Genomic DNA, 9,036 nt, shown 5'->3' with positions numbered 1-9,036 from the left:
TGTTGGCTCAGTGAAACATTTAATTAGGTGTAAAACATTCTGTAATTCAGTTAGTTCATGGTAGTCAATTTTGTGTTACGTTTTGTTTTTGCTATGCATAAAAAAAAAAAAATGTAAAAAAAAAAGTATAACTGTGGCAGCCGTGGTTGCCAGAACTTTATCATATATGGTAAATACTTAACTTATGCTATATACCATATATATTCTTTATAAAAATATGGTAGCAACATTTTAGGTTACATATATTGAACTTAAACTCAAATGGTAACCAATGGTAACAAACATGACACCCAAATAATGCAGTAACCATTCATTTAAATCATAATATAAACCCTGATCTACATCTTAGAAAAAAAAAAAAATAAAATGCTAAGTGTCACACAGGGAATTCTGGGAATGTCACTTTGCAGTTTACAGTTTGAAAAACTGTAAATTTAACAATATTTTTTACTGTAAAATTAAATTAGGCTAAACGTCCCTTTAGATTTTTTTTTTTTTTACCGTATATGGTAATTAAACTTACTGTTAACCTAGTCTTTTACTTTAACATTTACATAGATTTTTACAGTGTAGAGCAGTGGTTTTCCAACCCTGGGTCGCGACCCTTGGGTGGGTCGCCAGGATGATTTAAAGTATACATATTAGTACCTACATAGGACATATTAGAACTTTTTGAAAGGGTACCACCCCAGTGACAGCTTTTGTACCTATTTTTCTAAGAGTGAAGAGCTTGTGGTTTGGTTGTGCAATGGTTATAGAGTTATGGTGCTTCGTGCATCATTCAAAGAACTAAGATTTATTGCAGTTCAGTGACAAGTTATTTGCATTTGTGTGGTGACGTGTTCAAAATTAATTGATTTTGAGACTGCAACTTTTAGGCCCCTCCTCCAAAGGACACTCAAATGTGCAACAGACAACCACAAACTGAGCACAAGCTCCTCTCTTCACCACAAATCATAACCAAAAGACAGACATATACATGCATAGATATACCTAACTTTTTATTCTAATTCTAACAACATTTTCAAGTAAAAAAAAATATATATATATATTAGGGCATTAGCCTACATATGTAAGGCACTGGGAAAATTGTGTTTAATGGTTGCTTTACAAACTTAATAAATCTCTATCTTAACCTCATCGGTTAATTTAGAATGTTTAGGCTTGCCTTTAAATACGTAGGTGAATGCAAAACAATTGTTTTTTGGGGTTTTTTTTTACATGCACTCTGGTAAGATTTAGAATACTTTAAGTAAAGGTCAACACTGTAACCATAGCAGCCAACAAATTTTTCTCTGTAGTTTTTAGACCCCCGCCGTTTTCTCACCCCGCTGCTTTCACTTCAATCTACTTCACGAGTGGACGCCTCTGAGAGCAGTTGATCAAAACTGAAACTTCAGCTGCTCATCACATATGCAAGATGAGAAGATACTTACTTGGAATTCTAGTACTTTTGAAATACTGCATTTGCGATGATGTGGTGAACTTTGATGGAGACATTAAGGACTTTGTAGTTGGTAACAGTAAGTTATTTGTTCTTACTGACCATCGACTACATCAGATGAGACACGATCTGTATGAGGAGAAGAGGAAAGACATCACTGATGCCCCTCACCATAACAGAGTCAACATCCTGGTGCCTTTTGAAGCCAACGGCACCCTGATAACGTGTGGGACTTTTAAAGATGGATATTGTGAAGTTCTTGATATAAATGACATCACAGACAGTATTCATTATGAAAGTAATATATTGGTAGGATCACGACAGAATGAGAAATCTGTTGCCTTCATAGCCGGTAGCTACCTTTTGGTTGGAAAAATGGATGAAGATGCAAAACCTCAAGATTCTCTGTTTTCTGTTGTTAGCTTGTGGAGCACTTCAGAATCTCAACCAGGTGGGATTTTCTCAAGAATAGCGGAAGGGACAGATGCCATCATTCAGAGCACAGTGAGAGATGTGGAGTTTGTTGACGGATTCCAGAGAGTTTCACGCTCAGAATCCTATTTATTTCTCAACGCAAAGACTGACTCCGAGAGGAAAGTGCTCGTCCTGTGGATGAACAGCTCTAAAGTAAAAAAGATAGACATAATCAGATCCCTACAGGCTGCAACGATACGATGCTGCAGTGATAAAGTTCGTCCAGTGCTCGTCGCCTCCACCGTTATTCCCTCAGTGAACGGTGTTATTTGGGCAGGTGTGTTCAGTGCGCAGAATCAGCAGGATCCGGAGAACAGCGCGCTGGCTCTGTACGACATCAGTAATGTTCAAGGCCGAGTGAAGGGCTTCTGCGCTGTTGGTGACAAGCCTTGTGGATCTGAGGTTGGAAATTGTATTCATACATGCTTTAAAAAAGGAGAACAGTATTTTACCTTATTGAGACATTGATAAGATTTGTAATAGAATGTTGCAAGATAAAACAGCTATTGTTTTATTCACTCTTTAAATAAAAATTGCTTATGTAAAGTTGAATTTTGTTGTTTGTGTTTCAGAGTGGAAGTGAACTTCAGCCGCTCTCTGTGGTGTTCAAGTACAGCTCAATGTCAGCAGTGACAGCAGTTAGAAATGGATCCTGGATTGTGCTGTTCATAGGAACCAGTGATGGACAACTCATAAAGGTCTCCTTCATCTGTTTTTCAAACATGTGACTTTATTTTCACTAGTCTCATTGAGTTTTCATATCTAAATACCTGCACAATATTTCAATATTTCTATTTACACAAACAGCTCTAAGCTGTTCCATGTTTAGCTGTGCATTTAAACTAGTTTTGTTCTATTTGTTTTTCTAGATAGTGTTGGATGATAAATTCACACCAGGCTGTCCAACAGTGCTGTACAAATCTGACGATGAACAAGCACAGCTTCCCAGAATGGACTTTGATCCAGTAGATTTCAAACATACTTTGCTCTGAAAAAACAGGTGAGATTTAAAAAGGTCATTTAAAAGTGAGACTCAATTTTTAAAATAATTTTGCCATGGGGATGCGGGGGACATGTCTGGTTGTTTATTAGTACTTATAAAGCACATATTAATGCCTTATTCTACATTACATTTTGCTAGATCTCTTAACCCTACTCCACACCTAAACACAACTACTACAAACAACTACTTTACTATTAATAAGCACCCAATTGAAGGAGCTTATTGAGGGAAAACTTTCATAATGAACATGTTCACTAATCTAAAATATTACCACGTAACATCATTCCCTGCACATTTTCACTGGATAAATTTGTTATTATGGGCCAATGTTTATGTGTAAATCTAGATTTAAAATTCTTTATAATATAATGCATTAATTTGGCGGTGGCTATCTGGTGGAAAGAAATATATCAAACCAAATGTGAAACCGTGGGTTAAGCACTAGACTAGATTCTTGTTTAGCCCTATTTATAAACAGGCAGCATTGTGCAATCCCTAGTTACTGAGAAAAGGCATTTTCAGACATAATTACATACTTTTATTAGGTTTTGCATTTGAAAATATGTTTAGAAATAATTAAATACTACTTTTATCATAGTTTAGATTTTTTTAATGTTTTTGAGTCTTCTTCAACTAAGCCTTTGATCTCACTCTGTCTAAAACTGATATTTTATATCACTCTGTCTGAAAACTGATATTTTGTTCTTCTTGCTGCAAACCAGAAAGCATAAAGAAAATGTTATAAAGAGCTTGATATAAAAAACATCACTCAAACCTAAATGACACTCAGCTAAATAACACTAATAACACAATGTTATTGTACTACTGATCCAGTATAAGCACTCCTTACCATGACAGTCAGTTCAGTTGAATTATATGCACACATCTTTTGTAATAACATTTTCATTTTTATTTATTTATTAAACCTGTAGAATAGAATAGAACAGAATAGAATAGAATTGAATTGAATAGAAACTTGCATTACAGTTGAACCCCCAACTTATGAAATAATGGCTTCACCCTGATCACAGCACACAAATAAATATTAAAATTAATATAGTTGTACACTTTGTGTGTTAGGATATTACACTCAAATATGTTATTTGTATTATATGTATTGAAAATGTTAAATATTACTTCATATTAATATTGGGTAGCACTTTATTTTACAGTGTTCTTGTTATTCATGTTACATTACATTAATATACTGTAGTAAAAACAGTAAATTATGCATAAATTCAAGCAACTAATCCTATAAGAAGTACATGTTGTCCATTAATATTACTCAATACTTATTTGTATAATGAACTGTATAAAATCAACAACACATTTGAAAACTCTCTTTATAATCATTAAAAATTGTCACTCATCTCAGTTCATGCAAGCTCTTTTTGGCTATAAAACATAAAAACTTGCACATTTCAGGTACATTAAACACAGGTTTATCCATATCAAATTTTCACATCTGTTTAAGTACGATGTTCAGAATTTTTCCAAAAATCATGGTTCATCTGATATAGCCTAATGTACCTAAAGTAGTCTGCTTTCACAATCTGTTCTGTTTGGAGTAGAGTGCACAGATAGAGAAGCATTTTATTGGCTGCAGTCTGCAGGTATTATAGCCAATCACAAAAGCCGACATTGCGCAGTTAACCATAGACCAAAATATCCCGCTAAGTTTTCCCCCCTCGAAATTCACTGTCTGGACTCCGTCCCCCCCGCATCCCCCATTTCCAGCCCTGCAAAGCAGTCATAAAATTCATAAAATAAAAATATTGCTTAAAACGTAGACAAAAAAGTTTTATTGAATTTTTTTACATTTTTTATTGTTGGCTTTTCATGTATAAAAAACATATTTTTTTACTACTTTAGATGGTTCAATACGGTTTGATCACTATTAGACAGTTTTGTAAAGAATGCTTAAAATATTGCTGAAATTACTATTAAAAACCTTTTATCAAAAAGGAAAAGCTGGCATGGCAGAATGAGTCTAAAATAGATGACAATAGACATTCTGCTCATATTTTGTCTTTATGTTATGATGCAGTTAAGAAGAGAGTCTGTGGTTTCATGTGCTAAATACAGCACTCTGAAAGACTGCAGAGCTGCTCGGATCCTCTCTGCGGCTGGTGTGTGAACACACACAGGTCAGCCTGCCTTTATCACATGTGATTCTTCACACATCACACATGTCTGCTCTAGGCTGCATCTACACTAAATATGCAGTGTGAAAACAGTTTTGTAGTGATATTTTGGTTAATGCTGTTTTTATCTAGATGTTCTACTCAAGATGAATGTTCAGATACTTCATGGGTTTCCATCCCAAAAAACTCTCTTCAGACGCAGCTGTTTTCTTTTCAGATGACAGAGAATTCTACTATAAAGGTAGACATAAATATCTAAAAGTATTTTCTTAATTATCATTTAGAAAACATTTACAAGACTACTCTTTACCAGCCATTGCCCTCTCTTCACAGATTACTCTACATCTGTCCTTGAGTCTAGAGAGCACAGGAAATCCTGCTTTCTCATGTGTCTTCACTAAAGAAAGTGTAAACCTGTGTGACGGGTCTGATCCTCCTGCAGTTTTCCCAAACTGCTCCTGTAGTTTTTCTGACCAGATGCTCTATACTGGAGGTTGGTTCTCCTTCAAAGAAGTTGTACATGTACTATTATGCTATTAGTTTATTTACATTTACATTTTACATTTATGCATTTAGCAGACGCTTTTATCCAAAGCGACTTACATTGCATTCAAGTTACAGTTTTTACATTTTATCAGCTCTTGCTTTCCCTGGGAATCGAACCCATGATCTTGGCGTTGCTAGCGCCATGCTCTACTATTTGAGCTACAGGAAAGTTTATGTAGTCAGAATATGATTATTTATAATCATAAACATTTGTTGGTAATCTGTTCAGGTTTAAAAGTCTCTGCTACAGTTGCCATTGAGGATCAGAAGATCACAGAGATGCTGACGCTGAGAAACTGCTCCAGTATCACAGAAAATTCTTCTTACACACAGTGAGAAAATTAAATGCAGTGAGAAAAATATCACAATGCAGAAATGATAACACAGAGCTTATCATCTTCATATGTGTATTTATGCAGGTGCGTTCAGTGTGTCTCATCTGGGTGTCACTGGTCCTCTTCCTCTCAGCATTGTGAATGGACACATGGAAGTGGGCCGCAGTTACACATACAGGTGAGACAATCAGACAAAAACAGGTGAGACAAAAACCTACAATTCAGTGCCTCAGTACATGTGTATTGGTAAACTGCACAATTTTCATAAAGAGTTAAGATAATATTAATGTATTGTTGGTAGCTGAAATATTGCGTTAGCTGAAGTGAATTCAGTAATTAAATACATAACTCAGAGTTCTCTCTCTTTCTGTCTTTTTTTAGGATGCATGTAAATATCTACTCTCTGAGATGGTAGGAACGATTTGCTTGTAAACTTCATTTAAAACAACAGTTGTTTTCTCATATATGTCATATCAGCAGCAGATGTGTCACAATCACCTTACTTTTTAAATGATGTATACAATATAATATTCATGAGTAATTACATTGATATTTTATTAATGTATATTTATAATTACATGTTATTATTATTAAGTTACTTTTAAAGTGTATTGTTTATCAAAAATATGGAGTTGATATGGATTTTGTGATGGTTTATGGTGTTTCTTTACTGAGTCAAATTTTTGTGTTTTGTAGGAGCCAGAGATTCTCTCTCTGGAGCCGAACAAGGTTTCTTTCCATGGCAGAAACAACGTTTTACTAAGAGGAAGAAACCTGGAATCTGTTACTAAAATCCGTATTCGAGGGGATCTGGAGTGCATTCCTAAAGAGTGAGACTGTGTTTGTTTAGTGGTATATATGAATGTGTGTATATTCAGATAAATGATACTGTATATCTGTTCATGAATGTTTCTCTTCAGGTCTCCAGTGTTTGATCGCTCCAGTGACACTTTAAGGTTCCACATTCCTCCGAGTGGAACTAAAGGAACAGTGAAAGTGTGTGTTGTTACTCCTGACGACCGTTGTCATGGTAACAGCACCATCACTTACAGTTCTCAACCCAGCTGCACTGGAATGCAGCCCACAGTCAGCTGGAGCAGGTCAGACATTTCAGACCAACTTTCATGCTCATGGTAGTGAATCTTATATCACATAAACCATTTTAGTCATAAAACTTGCAAGATTATTATTTGCATGGAAAAAAATTTAATTTGCAAAATAATGCTCTGCAGACATACCATTAGAACAGATGAGAAACAGTTTGATGGCGAGTCCATTACACGGCTGACTTAGACTAGTCTTTCTTAAAGTTTAGTAAGAGCAAACTGCTTCCTGACAACCAGAACATTGTTAATACTTATGTCAGGTTTCACTTTCACTGGTTGTGGAAGTGTTGTATTGTGTGACTATGAAACTCACATGCACTAAGGTGAGTGGTTGGAATTAAAGCTTTAATACTGTGCTTTAATATTGCTTCATATCATGTATTACTGGCTGAAATTGTTTTCAATCTCTTCATGCAGCGGCGGAAGGAAGATTCATATTCAGGGCAGCAATCTGGAATTAGTGGAGTCAGTTACTGTCCATCCCTCTAATAAAGTACTGAAAACACAATACAGCACAAGCTCAGGAGTAAGATGTGTTTATTACTTCTGCTGTATTGGACACAGATGTCAGCTATTTATAACTTGATTTTTTTAAATGATTTTTGAGTTGTCAGGATGGATTTTGCGGAAAACTGCATACTGTATATACACTGTTTATCCACTGGAGTCAAATCATGCATTTTTTCAGTACACAAAGAAAAGTACCTCCAGCTGTGGGTAGTGTGAAGCTGAAAATTTGTTGCCATAATAAACAAGAAAAAATGGATCATTCAAGACATAAAACCTCCCACGAATCACTGGTTGTAAAAACAAGAAAATGTTGTTTATTTGTTCATCTGCACAACCATAGCACAACCAAAGCATGCAGTTATATATTTTTTAACTACATAGTGTAGCTTTAAAGAAAACTTGATAATGCCTTTAATATTTTTATTTAAAGCTTCACATGTATTAGAATCATATTTTCATTGTCTCTCTTTCTCAGGATGTGTGGTTTCACTCCCACCCTTATGATGGCAGTGGTCAGTTTAGATTGTTGTTAAATGTTCAGAACTCTGCTGTGGGCTGTTTGGGTTATTTCTCCTACGAGCCTGATCCAGAATTCACTGAATTCACCACCTTACAGGTGGCCAACCATCTACAGGTGAACATTCAGGTAAAAAACCTCTTTAGACGAGCAAGATCTGCTCCTTAGAATTTGTTCTGGCAACTGTGCATTGATGGGACTAATTATTCTTTTGGGTCTCTGTTTCTCAGAAAAAGGCAGATATGCTGAATTTGAGTATGAATGAGGTGACTGTGACGGGTCTACAGGGAGATCAGCTGTATCAGTGTGTTCTGGAGAAGATTGAGTCCAATGCTGTTATCTGTAAGATTAAAGGAGAATCAGGAGCCGTCACTGCAGTGGACTCACTCACTGTAAGTCTGTTTTTTGATACTGTTAATTCTTTGCTAAGTCTATAGATTATATGGAAATTCACAATTTGACTTGATTATACTGCTGTGTTAAGTTTAATGTAAATGTTAACTTTGTAAAGTTAAGATTTACATTAAGAAAATAATCTACTTTCATTGTCATTTCAGATCACGGTTGGCAATTATGTTCTTGGGATGAGTAGTACAAACTATCTGTTCTGCCTCAGTCCACAGAATGTAACTGGCCATGTGTGGAGGAGCAATGGAAGCATAAATGATTCTCAGCATCTTCCAGACTGAAAAACTATGATTTTCTATTCCAAATACTAGAGAGTTCTATAAATTTTAGTTCTAGGTTTTTATGCAATTATACATTTGAGCAGAAGTTTGTTTTTTCTGTTGAATTTGATATACTATTGTATTTTTAATTAACAGTTCAGCTTTAATTAACACAATATGTCATGATCTCTTACTAGTCACTGTTTCAGACACATGCAAACATACAAACTTTCTAATAAAAAATATGATATAATGTTTACATCTACAATAAGTCAGCACAAGAGATCAC

General features: G+C 35.2%; 1 pseudogene; it reads left to right on the top strand.

Annotated features, from left to right (window-relative positions):
- The first annotated feature begins 1,173 nt into the window (after positions 1-1,173).
- LOC131538525 (plexin-C1-like) lies at positions 1,174-8,768 on the top strand (annotated as a pseudogene).
- Positions 8,769-9,036: the final 268 nt, after the last annotated feature.

The sequence above is a fragment of the Onychostoma macrolepis genome, chromosome 04 (assembly GCF_012432095.1).
Source record: "Onychostoma macrolepis isolate SWU-2019 chromosome 04, ASM1243209v1, whole genome shotgun sequence".
Lineage (NCBI taxonomy): Eukaryota > Metazoa > Chordata > Actinopteri > Cypriniformes > Cyprinidae > Onychostoma > Onychostoma macrolepis.
This window is presented reverse-complemented; position numbering and strand designations above follow the sequence as displayed.